This window comes from Carassius gibelio, chromosome B22, assembly GCF_023724105.1.
Source record: "Carassius gibelio isolate Cgi1373 ecotype wild population from Czech Republic chromosome B22, carGib1.2-hapl.c, whole genome shotgun sequence".
NCBI classification, from domain to species: domain Eukaryota; kingdom Metazoa; phylum Chordata; class Actinopteri; order Cypriniformes; family Cyprinidae; genus Carassius; species Carassius gibelio.
The window spans coordinates 7,733,794-7,756,710 of NC_068417.1; the positions used below are offsets into that span (position 1 = coordinate 7,733,794).

A 22,917-nucleotide genomic window follows, 5' to 3' on the forward strand; every position below is an offset into this window, starting at 1 on the left:
ATACACCCACACAGAAGAAAAAGCAGCGAGACTGTTCAAGTTTATTATTTTACTGTTTGCTTCGCGATGAGAGGAATAAGACATAATTCACCCCAAACAGATGCTAATGCATAGTTTACCGTGGAGGTGTGTGCGGAACAACCAATCAAAACTGACTATGTTAGTTGACCAATCAGAACACAGTATGCTACTGAAAGGTGGGGTTTAAGGAAACTGAATCTTTTGAACAGCTTCGCGCGAACCGTTTGGGGATCTCTGAGAATTGAGGCGAGGTGATATTTTGACAAAATGACAATGTTTTTTAACCTTGGATGGATTTAAACCTATTGTACAGGACTTATAAACAGTGATAGGAAGCTTAGAATTTTCATCTTACTGACTCTTTAATGTGTAATAACTGATTTATCTTTAATTTTGGCAGATCTGCTTCAGTGAAGCCCCTCCCACAACAATCACACCTTCAGTGACGCTCCTCCCACAACAATCACACCAGCAGTGAAGCTCCTCCCGCTGCAGTTCATCAATAAATGCTGGAATATTCCCATCAGTCTACAAGTGAAGACCAGCATCAAAGCATCAGGAAGAAGTGAAATCTGCAGAGACAGAGTTTATTGAAGAATATAGAGAACATGAGAGATCCAGAACCCTGCAGAATGAACCACACTGAAGAACAAACAGGTTGGTGTTTATTCTTCATCCATCATCAATGAGGCCGAAGAAAAATTAAAGTTATCTGCGGTTAATCAGATTTGATGTTTATAGTAGAAACATAATCTAGGAGTTGTAAAAAAATTAAATAAAAATGAAGAAAAAAAAACAATAAATAAATAATATAGGGGAGACTTTCTATCCCCAGGGTAAAAAATATGAACTTAAAGGGATAGTTCACCCAAAAATGAAAATTATGTCATTAATAACTCACCCTCATGTTGTTTCAAACCCGTAAAACCTCCGTTTATCTTTGGAACACAGTTTAAGATATTTTAGATTTAATCCGAGAGCTCTCAGTCCCTCCATTGAAGCTGTGTGTACGGTCTACTGTCCATGTCCAGAAAGGTAAGAAAAAAATAATCAAACTAGTCCATGTGATATCAGAGTGTCGGTTGGAATTTTTTGAAGCATCTAAAATATATTTTGGTCCAAAAATAGCAAAAACGACGACTTGTGTCGAAACAAAGCAGTTCAAAACAGTTCAAAACAGACACCTCAAAACAAAGCAGTTTGTGATATCCGGTTCGTGAACGAATCATTCGCTGTAACCGGATCTTTTTGAACCAGTTCACCAAATCAAACTGAATCGTTTTAAACGGTACGCATCTCTAATACGCATTAATCCACAAATTACTTAAGCTATTAACTTTTTTAATGTGGCTGACACTCCCTCTGAGTTCAAACAAACCAATATCCCGGAGTAATTCATTTACTCAAACAGTACACTGACTGAACTGCTGTGAAGAGAGAGATAAACACTGAGCCGAGCCAGATAATGATTCATTCACGAATCAAGAACCGGTTGCATCAGTAGTTCTTTCTGACAGTTCGATTCAATAAAACGGTTCACTGACTCTTTTGCGCTCGACATAATGGCGTCATGGGCGATGACTGCAAGCCTTCAGTAGTGTCTGTATTTTTAAGATAGATCATTAGGGCCCGAGCACCGATGGTGTGAGGACCCTCTTGTATCTGCTTTGTTTTTTATTAGGGCTCAAGCCTGGAGGGCGAGAGCCCTATTGTTTTCCTTAGGATTATTAGGGCTCAAGCCTGGAGGGCGAGAGCCCTATTGTTTTCCTTAGGATTATTTTTTATTATTATTATTATTTTTTTCCAACGTTACGGGGGCTTTTGGGGTCCTTAACATGCTCGAAAACTCTTGAAAATTGGCACACACCTTGGAACCTGCGGCCATTAGGGCTGGGCAGAGACAGATATACGGGCGTGGCACAGGGGCTCTACAGCGCCCCCTGGAATACTGAGGGCCATATATCATACATACTTGCACGTAGACACACGAAACTCGGTACACATGTAGATCTCATCAAACCAAACAACTTTCGTACTGCATGTCATAGGCTCCGCCCAACAGGAAGTTGGTTATTTAGGGTTTAGTATTCATATTTTTCGTCAAAGTTGTGGGGGCTTTTGGGGTCCTTAACATACTCAAAAACTCTTGAAAATTTGCGCACACTTTGGAATCTGTGGCCTTTAGGAGCCTGCAGAGGCTGGGACCCGGGCGTGGCACAAGGGCTCTACGGCGCCCCCTGGATCACAGTCAGAAATGTTGATGTATAGCTCACACATACTCACACATATGCATATGAAACTCAGTACACATATAGATCTCATCGTGCCGAACAACTTTCGTATTGCATGTCATAGGCTCCGCCCAACAGGAAGTCAGCTATTTAGAGTTATGTAAAAAGCGCATGCTCTGGAATTTGAAATACTTGTCATAGGTTTTTTTGCAGATTGCCACCAAATTCGGTCAACATGATCTCAAGACATTGGGGATGAAAAATTGCCAGGGGATTTTTGATATCTCTAACGGTTTGCTCGTGGCGAGGTGTTGAAATTATGGCGAGAAATGAGAAACAGGAAGTGTCTAATACCATCCACATACATTTCCTGATTTTAATCAAACTTCATCAGATTATTCTTTGTATGATGTCGATCGCATATATGTGACTATTAGGAGTCAAAGTTATAGCGCCACCAACTGGCAGCAGGAAGTGTGTCATTTTCAAAATGCTTTGAATTCAGCATCTTATTATTACTCAATTTGCTTCAAACTTCATCAGAATAATGTTAAAACACAGCCTATATAAATCTGCTGGGGGGATATTGATATCTAAAAATATTGTTGCCGTGGCAACATGTTAAACTGGAATACTTCTCAGGTGATTTTGAGGCATATAACATGCTTAGAATTTCATCAAACTCAGAACACATATCAGTATTTATGATAACTAGACACTGGCAAAAGTTCATAAGAGGGCGTGGAAGAGGCACTCTATAGCGCCACCTTTTGTCAAAAGTGGGGGGGTTAGTTTTAGCTACAGACACCAAACTCGGTACAAAAATTGTTCTCATCAAGACGGACAACTTTCTAATTCACAGTCATCAGCTACGATCAACAGGAAGTCAGCTATTTTGATTTGAATGTGGATTTTTTTTTTACATTTAGCTGTGAATTAATGCATACTGCTCAGAGGAGAGTAACACTATACACACCAAATTTTGTCTACATGATGCCAAAACATTTTAAACAACTTAAATTGCCAATAGATTTTGGATAGCTTGAACGGTTTTGTCTCTGTGATTTTTTTTAAATGACATTAAAAATGGAATTATTAATTTTCCTGCATTTTTTAATTCCAAACACTTCAAAACCTTTTTTCATACAGACAAAAAGTCATTCTGAGTAAATATGGATAGTTTCACGACTTTACAACACTGTATGGGTAACAGAAAATTAAAAAAACTGTCAGACATCTCATCTCACTTCTGTCCCTCTGTTTGAGTGTATGTGCTTAGACTTCCATTGTCTGAGAGAAATTGCGCCCCTACAGGTGCAATTACCGGAGTTTTAGTTTCTCTTTTAAATCGGTTAAAATACAAATAAATACTTAGATTTAATTCACACTGACAAGCTAAACCAACATATATGATTATTACCGGGTCAGGGCTCATTAATAATTGATGTGTGGTCAGTGATACGTGAGAAACAGGAGAGATTAATCACCGCTCTGAGCAGGAGCGTGTGGAATGACGAGCTCAGAAAAAACGAGTTTATTCTTGTTTCATAGCTATTAAGAATAAAGTATTGCAGCGATATCACACAATTCACAAATTAGAACACACCAAGAGCTAAATTAAGATGTTTTTGAACTGTTTGTGTGAAAATTAAATATTTGTGGCTGCCTATCTGAAATCACCGCTCCGATCAGCGCGCACAGTGCCACAAGTTCAAAACTAACAAATTTATTCTTGTTTAAGAGCTTTTTAAAATAAAATATTGCCATAAATGCACACAATACACACATTATAACACAACAAGAGCTAAATACAGGTGTTTGTGACCCGTTTAAGTGTGCAAGACTATTTGAAAGCGCGACTGGCACAATAACATATATCTCTCGAGCTGCAGGATTCTGCCTTTCGTCGTACGAACGAACACATCACGGACAAGATTATTTCAAAATACATAATAGCTTGGCGAATATAAACGAAAACAGCCACGTGAACATAAACTGTTGAGAAATAAATCTGAAGTGGATCTACTGGATTTGAATATTAAGTGACCGCATATACCAGCTGCTTCTGTCTTCAATTTTAATCTATATATATAAAAAAGGAGACTCATTTGTCTTGGCTGCTTTTTTAATGTAGCGTATTTATTTATTTACTTTTTTATACATTTTGTATAATTTCATAGTTTATGTATTACAATTATAAAAACAAAAATAAATTTAGCCACTCACATAGAAATATCTTAGGCCTTATCCTTTTCTGACAGTTTTAGGGATTTTAAAAAATCCTAAAAAACCTTATTTGTGCTGCAAATAATAATTTCAAACTCATTTGATACTGACCTATGACATCCTCTGACATGCTATTTATTTGAATTTACATAATGTCATGGATGTAACAGTAAATCTGTTCAGCTCACAGATGAAGACTAAGCTGTAATGCAAGCAGAACACTTATAAATCATTTAAGGATTTGATAACACTGTAAAATAATGTCTTATTTGCTAACATTAGTAAATGCATTGGTAACACTTTATAATAACTGCACTCATTAGTAAATAGTCAGTTCGTGCTTTATAAAGTCTTGTCCCAACATTAATAGTCATTAGTAAGCAGCTTATAAATACAGCTATAAATAACTTTTTCTTGGTTTATAAGGACATATTTTAAAAAGGAGAGTAAAGGGTCAGTTATCTTCCTAAGAAAAATAAAAATAAACAAACACAACACAGATTGATACAGAAATATTTATTTCAATATGCAATAAAAGGAAACTGTACACTTGAATTATATATATATATATATATATATATATATATATGTGTGTTGGTATGTGGGAAGCACAGTTTTTGAGTGCACTGTAGACTTGCTCTCCAGGTGGATTCTGGTTGTATGCAGTCCATAAGGTATGGCTTTGTGTGTACATGTGAACAAGGAGAGGACACAAGACGTTTGAGATCATTTTTAATGGAGTTCAAGTAATAAAGAAAGACATTTGTTATGCATCTACATCCGTCTGCATGGACTCTGTATGTGTTTTAAACTTGCTAACCCCTATTATCAACGGCATTGGAAAGCCAATACACACACACAGACACATGTATATATATATATATACTTGATAAAAAAAAAAAAAAAAAAAATATATATATATATATATATATATATATATACTTGATAATATATATATATATATATATATATATATATATATATATATATATATATATATTTTTTTTTTTTTTTATCAAGTGTACAGCTGTACAGTTTCTTTTTATCCATCTTGAAAAAATATTTCTGTGTTCTGTATCCCTCTGTGTTGTGTTTGACTTTTTAGTTTGGTAGATGAATGTTCCTTTAAATCTCATTTGTGAATGATTTAAATGTATAAATAGTCTTTGCTTTAGATGAGCTCACAAAGGACTGTCACCATTAGGACTCCCTATGCATAGGGCCCGGGATCTTGTGCAGCGCCCCTGCTGACAACTAGAATAATGTTATAATACTTAAAGTATGAAAATACAATGATTGAACTTTATAGCTTAAGAACAAAACATTTATAGCTGTATTTATGAACTGTTTAATAATGCCTATTAAAGGAGTGCTATTATTATTTTTCAAATTTAGTTATACTGTAATGTTGTTGTTTCAGCATAAAAAAAAGTTCTGCAAAGTTACTAAGCTGAAAGTCCAATTCAAAAGGAGATATTTTATTTAACAAAAAACACTTTTTAAAAACTATAATGAACAAATTGTTTGGACTACAACAAATATTGTCCGGGATTTGTGATTTCACAAATATGGACGAATGGGATGAGAATTGGTTGAGCTGCACTATAGAAAGCAACGAGTGTGATACATATGTAGTTGACCATGAAGCCTGGAAGAGAAAAACAAAACTCCTTATATTCAGGTGTGAAGAATTATTAGGCATTTTTTCCTTTACTGATAAAATAAGCCCAAAAAAAGGTTTAACTCAGATTGAAAAATGTGTTTCTAAAGTTATATATATTGTTCTGTGAATGTGATTTCAAAGTCTAGATGATTCGGATTAACCCTTTAACTGCCGTATCCCTTAAAACCTGACTGCCAGAGTGCTATTGTGAATGCATGTGCCCGCTTGGCACAGTTTACCTGATGCCACAGGGGTGGTGTTGCACTGATGGCTTGAGCCCGCCATCGCTGCTTGCAGCTATATTTATTATTATTTTTTTCCAACGTCTCGGGGGCTTTTGGGGCCCTTAACGTGCTTAAAAAGTCTTGAAAATTGGCACACAGATTGGAACCTGCGGCCATTAGGGCCGGGCAGAGACTGATACACGGGCGTGGCACAGGGGCTCTACAGCGCCCCCTGGAATATGGAGGGCCATATATCATACATTCTTACTCGTAGACGTATGAAACTCGGTACACATATAAATCTCATCAATCCAAACAACTTTTGTATTGCATATCATAGGCTCCGCCCAACAGGAAGTTGGCTATTTAGGGTTTAGTATTCAAATTTTTCGTCAAAGTTGTGGGGGCTTTTGGGGTCCTTAACATACTCAAAAACTCTTGAAAATTTGCGCACACTTTGGAATCTGTGGCCTTTAGGAGCCTGCAGAGGCTGGGACCCGGGCGTGGCACAGGGGCTCTACGGCGCCCCCTGGAACACAGTCAGAAATGTTGATGTATAGCTCACACATACTTGCACATATTCATATGAAACTCAGTACACATATAGATCTCATCGTGCCGAACAACTTTCGTATTGCATGTCATAGGCTCCACCCAACAGGAAGTCAGCTATTTAGAGTTATGTAAAAAGCGCATGCTCTGGAATTTGAAATACTTGTCATAGGTTTTTTACTCGATTGCCGCCAAACTCGGTCAACATGATCTCAAGACACTGGGGATGAAAAATTGCCAGGGGATTTTTGATATCTCGAACGGTTTGCTCGTGGCGAGGCGTTGAAATTATGGCGAGAAATGAGAAACAGGAAGTGTCTAATACCATCCACATACATTTCCTGATTTCAATCAAACTTCATCAGATTATTCGTTGTATGATGTCGATCGCATATATGTGACTATTAGGAGTCAAAGTTATAGCGCCACCAACTGGCAGAAGGAAGTGTGACATTTTCAATATGATTTGAATTCAGCATCTTATTATTACTCGATTTGCTTCAAACTTCATCAGAATAATGTTAAAACACAGCCGATATAAATCTGCAAGGGGGATATTGATATCTAAAAAATTGTTGGCGTGGCAACATGTCAAACTGGAATACTTCTCAGGTGATTTTGAGGCAAATGACATACTTAGAATTTCACAAAACTCTGAACACACATCAGTATTTCTGATAGGAACTTAAATTGTGAATGGATTTTGGATAGCTTGAATGGTTTTGCCGTGGTGATTTTTTTAAATGACCTTACAAAGGGAATCATTATTGTATTTTTAAATTGCAGCTTCCAAACTCGTCAAAGATTTTTTTCATACAGATAAATAAGTAATTCTGAGGAAATATGCATAGTTTCACGGCTTTACAACACTGTATGGATAACAGAAAATTAAAAAACTGTCAAACATCTCATCTCACTCTGTCCCTCAGTTTGAGTATATGTGCTTAGACTTCCATTGTCTGAGAGAAATAGCGCCCCTACAGGTTCAATTCCCGGACTTTTACTTTCACTTTTAAATCGGTTAAAAATACAAATAAATACTTAGATTTAATTCACACTGACAAGCTAAACCAACATATCTGATTATTACCGGTTCAGGGCTCATGGATAAATTATTTCTGGCCAGAGATACGTGAGAAATAGGAGAGATGAATCACCGCTGTGATCACGAGCGTCTGGAGTAAAGAGCTCAGAGAAAACGAATTTATTCCTGTTTTAAAGCTTTTAAAAATAAATTATTACAGCGATATCACACAATCAACCAATTAGAACACACCAAGAGCTAAATTCAGATGTTTTTGAACTGTTTGTGTGAAAATGAAATATTTGTGGCTGCCTATCTGAAATCACGCCTCCGATCAGCGCGTACAGTGTCGAGCTCAAAACAAACGAATTTATTCTTGTTTAAGAGCTTTTTTAAATAAAATATTACCACAAATGCACACAATAAACCCATTGTAACACTACAAGAGCTAAATGCAGGTGTTTGTGACCTGTTTAAGTGTGCAAGACTATTTGAAAGCGCGACTGGCAGAATAACATGTATCTCTCGAGCTGCAGGATTCTGTCTTTCGTCGTACGAACGAACACATCACGGACAAGATTATTTCAAAATACATAATAGCTTGGCGAATATAAACGAAAACAGCCACGTGAACATAAACTGGATCTACTGGATTTGAATATTAAAGTGACCACATTTACCACTTGCTTCTGTCTTCAATTTTAATCTATATAAAAAAGGAAACTCATTCGACTTGGCTGCTTTTTTAATGTGTGCGTATTTATTTATTTACCTTTTTATACATTTTGTATAATTTCATAGTTTGTGTATTACAATTATAAAAACAAAAATAAATTTAGCCACTCACATAGAAATAGCTTAGGCCTTAACCTTTTTCTGACAGTTTTAGGGATTTTTAAAAATCCTAAAAAAAACTTATTTGTGCTGCAAATAATAATTTCAAACTCATTTGATACTGACCTATGACATCCTGTGACATTATATTTATTTGAATTTACATAATCTCATAGATGTAACAGTAAATCTGTTCAGCTCACAGATCAATACTAAGCTGTAATGCAAGCAGAACTTTCACAAATGCTTATGAGTCATTTAAGGATTTGATAACACTGTAAAATAATGTCTAATTTGTTAACATTAGCAAATGCATTGATAACACTTTATAATAACTGCACTCATTAGTAAATAGTCAGTTCATGCTTTATAAAGCCTTGTCCCAATATTAATAGTCAGTAGTAAGCAGTTTATAAATACAGCTATAAATAGCTTGTCCTTGGTTTATAAGCACATTTATTAAAAAGGAGAGTAAAGGGTCAGTTATCTTCCTATGAAAAATAAAAGATAAAAATAAACAAACAACAACACAGATTGATACAGAACTCAGAAATTTTATTGTGGATTTATGATAAAATCAGCCTGTAAATGAATTCATACTCCTCCTCATACTACTCCATACTCCTTTTTCAACATGATGCCAATATACTGAGATGTTAAATTGTGAATGGGTTTAGGATAGCTTAAATGGTGTTGCCATAGAGATTTATTAAAGTAACATAAAAAATACAATAGTTATTTTACTATATCTTTAAAATTTTTCATTCTAACTCTTCATAATTTTTTATATAAGTAGAAGTCCTCATTTGAAGGAAGCACAGTAAGTTTCATAGCTTTATCATTTTCAAGAGCCAGCATAAAATTAAAACTATCATAACTTATAAATCAAGCTTGCAATTCTTAGTACCAATAATGGTCACCAGAGGGAGCTATAGGATTACTTTTAAATAATTATTGTAGAAAGAGTATGATTTAAATAATTTATAGAAATCTTTCAAATAAAATAATATGTATTTTAGGAATTTTACTGATAAAAATGACCCTCACTTAATTAGAATAACAAGCTGAAGTATTGTGAACTGTATATTAAGAATAATTCTTTATAGGCTTTATGGACAGATACGTTTTGAGTGACTCTTGAAGGATCAGCACCACATCCTCTTTTACCACTGTTTAAAGAACTAATCTTACAGAACAGGTGTGAATGAATTTTGGATAGCTTGAATGGTTTTGTCGTGGTGATTTTTTGAAATAATAGTAAAAAAGGAACCAGTAAATGTCTTTTTATTTTTTTTAAAGTGCAGCTTCTAAACACTTAAAAAAAATGTACACATAAAAGACAAGTCATTCTGAGGCATATTTCCTCAGAATGACTGGTCTCATGACGATAGTTTCATGACTATACAACACTATATGGATGATAGAAAATAAAAAAACTATCATACATCTAATGTCACTCAGTCCCACTGTCACTGTGGGTAGTGTGTGTGTGTGTGTGTGTGTTTGTGTGTGTGTTAAGTGAATTAGGTGTGAAACTATCAGGGAGCATTTAGTCTCCAGCGCCAACATTTTACAGAACTGCCACTTTCCTGGAGTCTCCAGAATTACTCGGTGTCCGGCTCTGAGAGACTTAAGATCCCAAAAAATGATTTAATTAGAATACCATGAAGTATTGTGAAATACTATATATTAAGGCTTTATATATAGGCTTTATGAACAGATTAGAGTGACTCGTGAAGGACCAGCACCACCTCCTCTTGTTCGATGGTTTGAGGAGTATATCTTCCAGAATCCAGGATTAAGATTTAAGAGCTCATTTTTTTTCCACCTCCTTTCCTGAAAGTCTGTCTTGCAGAATTGACTAAAAATTAATCTTCACATTATTTCCTAATTATTTTGCAATTCTTTTTGTCAGTTCTTCTTGACCTGTTTTTCTCTTCCAGCTTTCCTGGACTATTGTATAGCACTCATAAATGATTAAATAAAAAATAATGGTAGTTATTAAGATTGATATGGTTTGGAATTGGTAAAAAATGCTTGGAAAAAAATCACAATAAAACAATGTTTTAATGTTTAAGTTTGGAATATTAACTGACGTGAATGAATGCTATATAAACATTGTTCATGTTAACATAATGTTTATGAATGGAATCTTATTGTAAAGTGTTACTAAAGTTATATATATATATATTGTTCTGTGAATGTGATTTTAAAGTCTAGATGATTCGGATTAACCCTTTAACTGCCATATCCTTTAAAACCTCACTGCCAGAGGGATATTGTGAATGCATGTGCCCGCTGGGCACAGTTTACCTGATGCCACCGGGGTGGCGATGGCACTGGTGGCTTGAGCCCGCCATCGCTGCTTGCAGCTATATTTATTATTATTTTTCTTCAAGGTTTCGGGGGCTTTTGGGGCCCTTAACATGCTTAAAAAGTCTTGAAAATTGGCACACACATTGGAACCTGCGGCCATTAGGGCCGGGCAGAGACTGATACACGGGCGTGGCACAGGGGCTCTACAGCGCCCCCTGGAATACTGAGGGCCATATATCATACATACTTGCACGTAGACACACGAAACTCAGTACACATGTAGATCTCATCAAACCAAACAACTTTTGTACTGCATGTCATAGGCTCCGCCCAACAGGAAGTTGGATATTTAGGGTTTAGTATTCATATTTTTCGTCAAAGTTGTGGGGGCTTTTGGGGTCCTTAACATACTCAAAAACTCTTGAAAATTTGCGCACACTTTGGAATCTGTGGCCTTTAGGAGCCTGCAGAGGCTGGGACCCGGGCGTGGCACAGGGGCTCTATGGCGCCCCCTGGAACACAGTCATAAATGTTGATGTATAGCTCACACATACTTGCTCGTATTAATATGAAACTCAGTACACATATAGATCTCATCGTGCTGAACAACTTTCGTACTGCATGTCATTCGGCTCCGCCCAACAGGAAGTCAGCTATTTAGAGTTATGTAAAAAGCGCATGCTCTGGAATTTGAAATACTTGTCATAGGTTTTTTTGCCGATTGCCACCAAATTCGGTCAACATGATCTCAAGACATTGGGGATGAAAAATTGCCAGGGGATTTTTGATATCTCGAACGGTTTGCTCGTGGCGAGGTGTTGAAATTATGGCGAGAAATGAGAAACAGGAAGTGTCTAATACCATCCACATACATTTCCTGATTTTAATCAAACTGCATCAGATTATTCGTTGTATGATGTCGATCGCATATATGTGACTATTAGGAGTCAAAGTTATAGCGCCACCAACTGGCAGCAGGAAGTGTGTCATTTTCAAAATGATTTGAATTCAGCATCTTATTTTTACTCGATTTGCTTCAAACTTCATCAGAATAATGTTAAAACACAGCCGATATAAATCTGCTGGGGGGATATTGATATCTAAAAATATTGTTGCCGTGGCAACATGTTAAACTGGAATACTTCTCAGGTGATTTTGAGGCATATAACATGCTTAGAATTTCATCAAACTCAGAACACATATCAGTATTTATGATAACTAGACACTGGCAAAAGTTCATAAGAGGGCGTGGAAGAGGCACTCTATAGCGCCACCTTTTGTCAAAAGTGGCGGGGTTAGTTTTAGCTACAGACACCAAACTCGGTACAAAAATTTTTCTTATCAAGACGGACAACTTTCTAATTCACAGTCATCAGCTACGATCAACAGGAAGTCAGCTATTTTGATTTGAATGTGGATTTTTTTTTACATTTAGCTGTGAATTAATGCATACTGCTCAGAGGAGAGTAACACTATACACACCAAACTTTGTCTACATGATGCCAAAACATTTTAAACAACTTAAATTGCCAATGGATTTTGGATAGCTTAAACGGTTTTGTCGTGGTGATTTTTTTAAATGACAGTAAAAATGGAATTATTAATTTTCCTGCATTTTTAAATTCCAAACACTTCAAAACCTTTTTTCGTACAGAAAAAAAGTCATTCTGAGTAAATATGGATAGTTTCACGACTTTACAACACTGTATGGATAACAGAAAATTAAAAAACTGTCAGACATCTCATCTCACTCTGTCCCTCTGTTTGAGTATATGTGCTTCAGACTTCCATTGTCTGAGAGAAATAGCGCCCCTACAGGTTCAATTCCCGGACTTTTACTTTCACTTTTAAATCGGTTAAAAATACAAATAAATACTTAGATTTAATTCACACTGACAAGCTAAACCAACATATCTGATTATTACCGGTTCAGGGCTCATGGATAAATTATTTCTGTCCAGAGATACGTGAGAAATAGGAGAGATGAATCACCGCTGTGATCACGAGCGTCTGGAGTAAAGAGCTCAGAGAAAACGAATTTATTCCTGTTTTAAAGCTTTTAAAAATAAATTATTACAGCGATATCACACAATCAACCAATTAGAACACACCAAGAGCTAAATTCAGATGTTTTTGAACTGTTTGTGTGAAAATGAATTATTTGCGGCTGCCTATCTGAAATCACCGCCTCCGATCAGCGCGTACAGTGTCGAGCTCAAAACAAACGAATTTATTCTTGTTTAAGAGCTTTTTTAAATAAAATATTACCACAAATGCACACAATAAACCCATTGTAACACATCAAGAGGTAAATGCAGGTGTTTGTGACCCGTTTAAGTGTGCAAGACTATTTGAAAGCGAGACTGGCAGAATAACATATATCTCTCGAGCTGCAGGATTCTGCCTTTCGTCGTACGAACGAACACATCACGGACAAGATTATTTCAAAATACATAATAGCTTGGCGACTATAAACGAAAACAGCCACGTGAACATAAACTGTTGAGAAATAAATCTGAAATGGATCTACTGGATTTTAATATTAAGTGACCGCATATACCAGCTGCTTCTGTCTTCAATTTTGATCCATATAAAAAATGAAACTCATTCATCTTGGCTGCTTTTTTTAATGTGTGTACGTATTTATTTATTTATTTATTTATTTATTTATTTATTTATTTATTTATTATTTTGCTCTAACAAGAATTAATCTATATTTAATTAAATCAATTACATTTTATTTTACATTTGATTTGTCCATTTCTGCATCTAAACGCCTAAAAACCTAAAACATGCTCTATTATACTATTGTTAGCAATTTCTTTATCGTCCAATTTATCTGGTGTACACTTTTATTTTCATAATAAACTTGTTTGTTAGATTATACACAGTTACAGTGGTCTATAATAAATATTGACAGGTTTTATTCAAGCTGTTTAGAATGATTGCAGTAGGCAAATGTTTTGAAATGTAAATAAAATAAAAAAAAATTAAATAAATAAATAAATAAAAAACATTGGAAAAGAATAACTGTTGTACATTTTTATAAATTTTGTATAATTTCATAGTTTATGCATTATAGTTATAAAAACAAATAAATTTAGCCACTCACATAAAATCTTATAGGCCTTATCCTTTTCTGACAGTTTTAGGGATTTTTAAAAATCCTAAAAAACCTTATTTGTGCTGCAAATAATAATTTCAAACTCGAACAGTAAATATTCAGTTCATGCTTTATAAAGCCTTGTCCCAATATTAATAGTCAGTAGTAAGCAGTTTATAAATACAGCTATAAAAAGCTTGTTCTTGGGTTATAAGCACATTTATTAAAAAGGAGAGTAAAGGGTCAGTTATCTTCCTATGAAAAATAAATAAAATAAAAATAAACAAACAACAACACAGATTGATACAGAACTCAGAAATGTTATTGTGGATTTATGATAAACTCAGCCTGTAAATGAATCATACTCCTCCAAGAAGACACAAGTAGTTCACACCAAACTGTTTTAACATGAAGCCATATACTGAAGATGTTAAATTGCGAATGGGTTTAGGATACCTTAAATGGTGTGGCCATAGCGATTTATTAAAGTAACATAAAAAAATACAATAGTTATTTTACTATATCTTTAAAAATTTTAATTACAACTCTTCATAATTTTTTATATACGTAGAAGTCATCATTTGAAGGAAGCACAGTAAGTTTCATAGCTTTATCATTTTCAAGAGCCAGCATAAAATTAAAACTATCATAACTTATAAATCAAGCTGGCAATTCTTAGTACCAATAATGGCCACCAGATGGTGCTATAGGATTACTTTTAAATAATTATTGTAGAAACAAGTATGATTTAAATCATTTATAGAAATCTTTCAAATAAAATAATATGTATTTTATGTATTTTACTGATAAAATAACCCTCACATAATTAGAATAACAAGCTGAAGTATTGTGAACTGTATATTAAGAATAGTTCTTTATAGGCTTTATGGACAGATACGTTTTGAGTGACTCTTGAAGGTTCAGCACCACATCCTCTTTTACCACTGTTTAAAGAATTTATCTTACATAACAGGTGCGAATTAATTTTGAATAACTTGAATGGTTTTGTCATGGTGATTTTTTGAAATAACAGTAAAAAAGTAACCAGTAAATGTCTTTTATTATTTTTAAGTGCAGCTTCTAAACACTTAAAAAAATATACACATAGAAGACAAGTCATTCTGAGGAAATATGCATAGTTTCATGACTATACAACACTATATGGATGATAGAAAATTAAAAAACTATCATACACTCTGTCCCTCTGTCACTGTGGGTAATGTGTGTGTGTGTGTGTGTGTGTGTGTGTGTGTGTGTTAAGTGAATTAGGTGTGAAACTATCAGGGAGCATTTAGTCTCCAGTGCCAACATTTTACAGAACTGCCACTTTCCTGGAGTCTCAGAATTACAATGTGTCAGGTTCTGAGAGATCTAAGATTCCAAAAAATGATTTAATTAGAATACCATGAAGTATTGTGAAATACTATATATTAAGACTTTATATATAGGCTTTATGAACAGATTATAGTGACTCGTGAAGAACCAGCACCACCTCCTCTTGTCCGATGGTTTGAGGAATATATTTTCCTGAATCCGGAATTAAGATTTAGGAGCTCATTTTTATTCCACCTCCTTTCCTGAAAAGTCTGTCTTGCAGAATTGACTAAAAATTAATCTTCACATTAATTCCTAATTATTTTGCAATTCTTTTTGTCAGTTCTTCTTGACCTGTTTTTTTTTTTTTCTTCTTCTTTTCTGACCTCATGACCCTGTCAGCATTTTTGTACAATGGTCAAGTCTTAATTTATCCATTTCTGTATTGCATTTGTGTTTGATATTTCTCATGGGTATTTCATAATTTTCGACTTTGAGTTAAAACAGTTTGAGTTAAAACTCTTTTTTAGCGCATTTCATCTGTAAAAGAAAACATGCCTAATAATTCTGCACACATGAATATAAGGAGTTTTTCTCTTCCAGCTTTCCTGGACTATTGTATAGCACTCATAAATGATTAAATAAAAAATAATGGTAGTTATTAAGATTGATATGGTTTGGAATTGGTAAAATGTGCTTGGAAAAAAATCACAATAAAACAATGTTTTAATGTTTAAGTTTGGAATATTAACTGACATGAATGAATTCTATATAAATATTATTCATGTTAACATAATGTTTATAAATGAAATCTTATTGTAAAGTGTTACTAAATTTATATATATATATATATAGTTCTGTGAATGTGATTTTAATGTCTAGATGATTCGGATTAACCCTTTAACTGCCATATCCCTTAAAACTTCACTGCCAGAGGGATATTGTGAATGCATGTGCCCGCTGGGCACAGTTTACCTGATGCCACCGGGGTGGCGATGGCATTGGTGGCTTGAGCCCGCCATCGCTGCTTGCAGCTATATTTTTTTATTAGGGCTCAAGCCTGGAGGGCGAGAGCCCTATTGTTTTCCTTAGGATTATTTGTTATTAGGGCTCAAGCCTGGAGGGCGAGAGCCCTATTGTTTTCCTTAGGATTATTTTTTATTATTATTATTATTATTATTATTTTTTTCTAACGTTACGGGGGCTTTTGGGGTCCTTAACATGCTCGAAAACTCTTGAAAATTGGCACACAGATTGGAACCTGCGGCCATTAGGGTCGGGCAGAGACTGATACACGGGCGTGGAACAGGGGCTCTACAGCGCCCCCTGGAATACTGAGGGCCATATATCTTACATACTTGCACGTAGACACATGAAACTCGGTACACATGTAGATCTCATTAAACCAAACAACTTTCGTACTGCATGTCATAGGCTCCGCCCAACAGGAAGTTGGCTATTTAGGGTTTATTATTCATATTTTTGGTCAAAGTTGTGGGGGCTTTTGGGGTCCCTAACATACTCAAAAACTCTTGAAAATTTGCACACATTTTGGAATCTGTGCCCTTTAGGAGCCTGCAGAGGCTGGGACCCGGGCGTGGCACAGGGGCTCTACGGCGCCCCCTGGAACACAGTCATAAATGTTGATGTATAGCTCACACATACTTGCACATATTCATATGAAACTCAGTACACATATAGATCTCATTGTGCCGAACAATTTTCGTATGCATGTCATTGGGCTCCGCCCAACAGGAAGTCAGCTATTTAGAGTTATGTAAAAAGCGTATGCTCTGGAATTTGATATACTTGTCATAGGTTTTTTACTCGTTTACCACCAAACTCGGTCAACATGATCTCAAGACATTGGGGATGAAAAATTGCCAGGGGATTTTTGATATCACGAACGGTTTGCTCGTGGCGAGGCGTTGAAATTATGGCGAGAATTGAGAAACAGGAAGTGTCTAATACCATCCACATACATTTCCTGATTTCAATCAAACTTCATCAGATTATTCATTGTATGATGTCAATCACATATATGTGACTATTAGGAGTCAAAGTTATAGCGCCACCAACTGGCAGCAGGAAGTGTGTCATTTTCAAAATGATTTGAATTCAGCATCTTATTTTTACTCGATTTGCTTCAAACTTCATCAGAATAATGTTAAAACACAGCCGATATGAATCTGCTGGGGGAAATTGTATATCTAAAAATATTGTTGCCGTGGCAACATGTCAAACTGGAATACTTCTCAGGTGATTTTGAGGCAAATAACATGCTTAGAATTTCATCAAACTCAGAACACATATCAGTATTAGTGACAGCAAGACACTGGCAAAAGTTCATAAGAGGGCGTGGAAGAGGCACTCTATAGCGCCACCTTTTGTCAAAAGTGGGGGGGGTTAGTTTTGGCTACAGACACCAAACTCAGTACAAAAATTGTTCTTATCAAGACGGACAACTTTCTAATTCACAGTCATCAGCTACGACCAACAGGAAGTCGGCTATTTTGATTTGAATGTGGATTGTTTTTTACATTTAGCTGTGAATTAATGCATACTGCTCAGAGGAGAGTAACACTATACACACCAAACTTTGTCTACATGTTGAAAAAACATTGAGGAACTTAAATTGTGAATGGGTTTTGGATAGCTTGGATGGTTTTGTCGTGGTGATTTTTTTAAATGACAGTAAAGATGGAATTATTAATTTCCCTGCATTTTTAAATTCCAAACATTTCATACCTTTTTTCATACAGAAAAAAAAGTTATTCTGAGTAAATATGCATAGTTTCATGACTTTACAACACTGTATGGATAACAGAAAATTAAAAAACTGTCAGACATCTCATCTCACTCTGTCCCTCTGTTTGAGTGTGTGTGCTTAGACTTCCATTGTCTCAGAGAAATAGCGCCCCTACAGGTTCAGTTACCGGACTAAAAAAGGGAGGAGACTGTCTTTTGGTTTCACTTTTAAATCGGTTAAAATACAAATAAATACTTGGATTTAATTCACACTGACAAGCTAAACCAACATATATGATTATTATCAGGTCAGGGCTCATTAATAATTGATGTGTGGTCAGTGATATCTGAGAAACACGAGAGATGAATCACCGCTCTGAGCAGGAGCGTGTGGAATGATGAGCTCAGAAAAAACGAGTTTATTCTTGTTTTATAGCTATTAAAAATAAAGTATTGCAGCGATATCACACAATTCACCAATTAGAGCACACCAAGAGCTAAATTCAGATGTTTTTGAACTGTTTGTGTGAAAATGAAATATTCGCGGCTGCCTATCTGAAATCACTGCCTCCGATCAGCGCGCACAGTGTCACAAGTTCAAAACTAACGAATTTATTCTTGTTTAAGAGCTTTTTAAAATAAGTTATTGCCTTAAATGCACACAATACATCCATTATAACACAACACGAGCTAAATGCAGGTGTTTGTGACCCGTTTAAGTGTGCAAGACTATTTGAAAGTGCGACTGGCAGAATAACATGTATCTCTCGAGCTGCAGGATTCTGCCTTTCGTCGTAAGAACGAACACATCACGGACAAGATTATTTCAAAATACATAATAGCTTGGCTAATATATACGAAAACAGACACGTGAACATAAACTGTTGAGAAATAAATCTGAAGTGGATCTACTGGATTTTAATATTAAGTGACCGCATATATCAGCTGCTTCGGTCTTCAATTTTAATCTATATAAAAAATTAAACTCATTCATCTTGGCTGCTTTTTTAATGTGTGTACGTATTTATTTATTATTTTGCTCTAACAAGACTTAATCTATATTTAATTAAATCAATTACATTTTATTTTACATTTGATTTGTCCATTTCTGCATCTAAACGCCTAAAAATCTAAAACATGCTCTATTATACTTTTGTTAGCAATTTCTTTATCGTCCAATTTATCTGGTGTACACACTTTTATTTTCATAATAAACTTGTTTGTTAGATTATACACAGTTACAGTGGTCTATAATAAATATTGACAGGTTTTATTCAAGCTGTTTAGAATGATTGCCAGTAGGCTAATTTTTTTAAATGTAAAAAAAAAAAATAATAATAATAAAAAAAAAAAAAATTAAATGAATAAAAAACATTGGAAAAGAATAACTGTTGTACTTTTTTATACATTTTGTATAATTTCATAGTTTATGCATTATAGTTATAAAAACAAATAAATTTAGAAATCTTAGGCCTTATCCTTTTCTGACAGTTTTAGGGATTTTTAAAAATCCTAAAAAACCTTATTTGTGCTGCAAATAATAATTTCAAATTAATTTGATACTGACCTCTGACATCCTGTGACATGATATTTATTGATATTTACATAATCACATGGATGTAACAGTAAATCAGTTCAGCTCACAGATGAAGACTAAGCTCTAATGCAAGCAGAACTTTCACAAATGCTTGTAGGACAATAAAATCATTACAAAACACTTACAAATCATTTAAGGGATTTGATAACACTGTAAAATAATATCTAATTTGTTAACATTAGCAAATGCATTGATAACACTTTATAATAACTGCACTCATTAGTAAATAGTCAGTTCATGCTTCATAAAGCCTTGTCCAAATATTAATAGTCAGTAGTAAGCAGTTTATAAATACAGCTATAAATAGCTTGTTCTTGGTTTATAAGCACATTTATTAAAAAGGAGAGTAAAGGGTCAGTTATCTTCCTATGAAAAATAAAAAAATAAAAATAAACAAACAACAACACAGATTGATACAGAACTCAGAAATTTTATTGTGGATTTATGATAAACTCAGCCTGTAAATGAATTCATTATCCTCCAAGAAAACACAAGTAGTTCACACCAAACTTTTTTAACATGAAGCCAATATACTGAAGATGTTAAATTTCGAATGGGTTTAGGATACCTTAAATGATGTGGCCATAGCAATTTATTAAAGTAACATAAAAAATACAATAGTTATTTTACTATATCTTTAAAATTTTTAATTCCAACTCTTCATAATTTTTTATATACGTAGAAGTCATCATTTGAAGGAAGCACAGTAAGTTTCATAGCTTTATCATTTTCAAGAGCCAGCATAAAATTAAAACTATCATAACATATAAATCAAGCCTGCGATTCTTAGTACCAATAATGGCCACCAGATGGAGCTATAGGATTACTTTTAAATAATGATCGTAGAAACAAGTATGATTTAAATCATTTATAGAAATCTTTCAAAGAAAAATAATATGAATTTTATGTATTTTACTGATAAAATGACCCTCACTTAATTAGAATAACAAGCTGAAGTATTGTGAACTGTATATTAAGAATAATTCTTAATAGGCTTTATGGACAGATAAGTTTTGAGTGACTCTTGAAGGTTCAGCACCACATCCTCTTTTACCACTGTTTAAAGAATGTATCTTACAGTACAGGTACGGATGAATTTTGAATAGCTTGAATGGTTTTGTCGTGGTGATTTTTTGAAATAACAGTAAAAAAGTAACCAGTAAATGTCTTTTATTTTTTTAAGTGCAGCTTCTAAACACTTCAAAAAAATGTACACATAGAGGACAAGTCATTCTGAGGAAATATGCATAGTTTCATGACTATACAACACTATATGGATGATAGAAAATTAAAAAACTATCATACATCTGATGTCACTCCCTCCCTCTGTCACTGTGGGTAATGTGTGTGTGTGTGTTTGTGTGTGTGTTAAGTGAATTAGGTGTGAAACTATCAGGGAGCATTTAGTCTCCAGTGCCAACATTTTACAGAACTGCCACTTTCCTGGAGTCTCAGAATTACAATGTATCAGGTTCTGAGAGATCAAAGATTCAAAAAAATGATTTAATTAGAATACCATGAAGTATTGTGAAATACTATATATTAAGACTTTATATATAGGCTTTATGAACAGATTAGAGTGACTCGTGAAGGACCAGCACCACCTCCTCTTGTCCGATGGTTTGAGGAATATATCTTCCAGAATCCGGGATTAAGATTTAGGAGCTCATTTTTATTCCACCTCCTTTCCTGAAAGTCTGTCTTGCAGAATTGACTAAAAATTAATCTTCACATTAATTCCTAATTATTTTGCAATTATTTTTGTCAGTTTTTCTTGACCTGTTTTTTTTCTTCTTCTTCTTTTCGGACCTCATGACCCAGTCAGCATTTTTGTACAATGGTCAAGTCTTAACTTATCCATTTCTGTATTGCATTTGTGTTTGATATTTCTCATGGGTATTTCATAATTTTCGACTTTGAGTTAAAACAGTTTGAGTTAAAACTCTTTTTTAGCGCATTTCATCTGTAAAAGAAAACATGCCTAATAATTCTGCACATGAATATAAGGAGTTTTTCTCTTCCAGCTTTCCTGGACTATTGTATAGCACTCATAAATGATTAAATAAAAAATAATGGTAGTTATTAAGATTGATATGGTTTGGAATTGGTAAAATGTGCTTGGAAAAAAATCACAATAAAACAATGTTTTAATGTTTAAGTTTGGAATATTAACTGACATGAATGAATGCTATATAAATATTGTTCATGTTAACATAATGTTTATAAATGAAATCTTATTGTAAAGTGTTAGTAAATATATATATGTATATATATATATATATATATATATATATATATATATATATATATATATATATATACATTGTTCTGTGAATGTGATTTTAAAGTCTAGATGATTCGGATTAACCCTTTAACCGCCATATCCTTTAAAACCTCACTGCCAGAGGGATATTGTGAATGAATGTGCCCGCTGGGCACAGTTTACCTGATGCCACCGGGGTGGCGATGGCATTGGTGGCTTGAGCCCGCCATCGCTGCTTGCAGCTATATTTATTATTATTATTTTTCTTCAAGGTTTCGGGGGCTTTTGGGGCCCTTAACATGCTTAAAAAGTCTTGAAAATTGGCACACACATTGGAACCTGCGGCCATTAGGGCCGGGCAGAGACTGATACACGGGCGTGGCACAGGGGCTCTACAGCGCCCCCTGGAATACTGAGGGCCATATATCATACATACTTGCACGTAGACACACGAAACTCGGTACACATGTAGATCTCATCAAACCAAACAACTTTTGTACTGCATGTCATAGGCTCCGCCCAACAGGAAGTTGGATATTTAGGGTTTAGTATTCATATTTTTCGTCAAAGTTGTGGGGGCTTTTGGGGTCCTTAACATACTCAAAAACTCTTGAAAATTTGCGCACACTTTGGAATCTGTGGCCTTAAGGAGCCTGCAGAGGCTGGGACCCGGGCGTGGCACAGGGGCTCTACGGCGCCCCCTGGATCACAGTCAGAAATGTTGATGTATAGCTCACACATACTTGCACATATTCATATGAAACTCAGTACACATATAGATCTCATCGTGCCGAACAACTT

At 34.8% G+C, this 22,917-nt stretch overlaps 1 pseudogene; it reads left to right on the plus strand.

The window, feature by feature from the left end:
* Positions 1-464: 464 nt before the first annotated feature.
* The window catches only part of LOC127987734 (zinc finger protein 239-like), a 68,588-nt pseudogene continuing 46,135 nt past the window's right edge, over positions 465-22,917 (plus strand).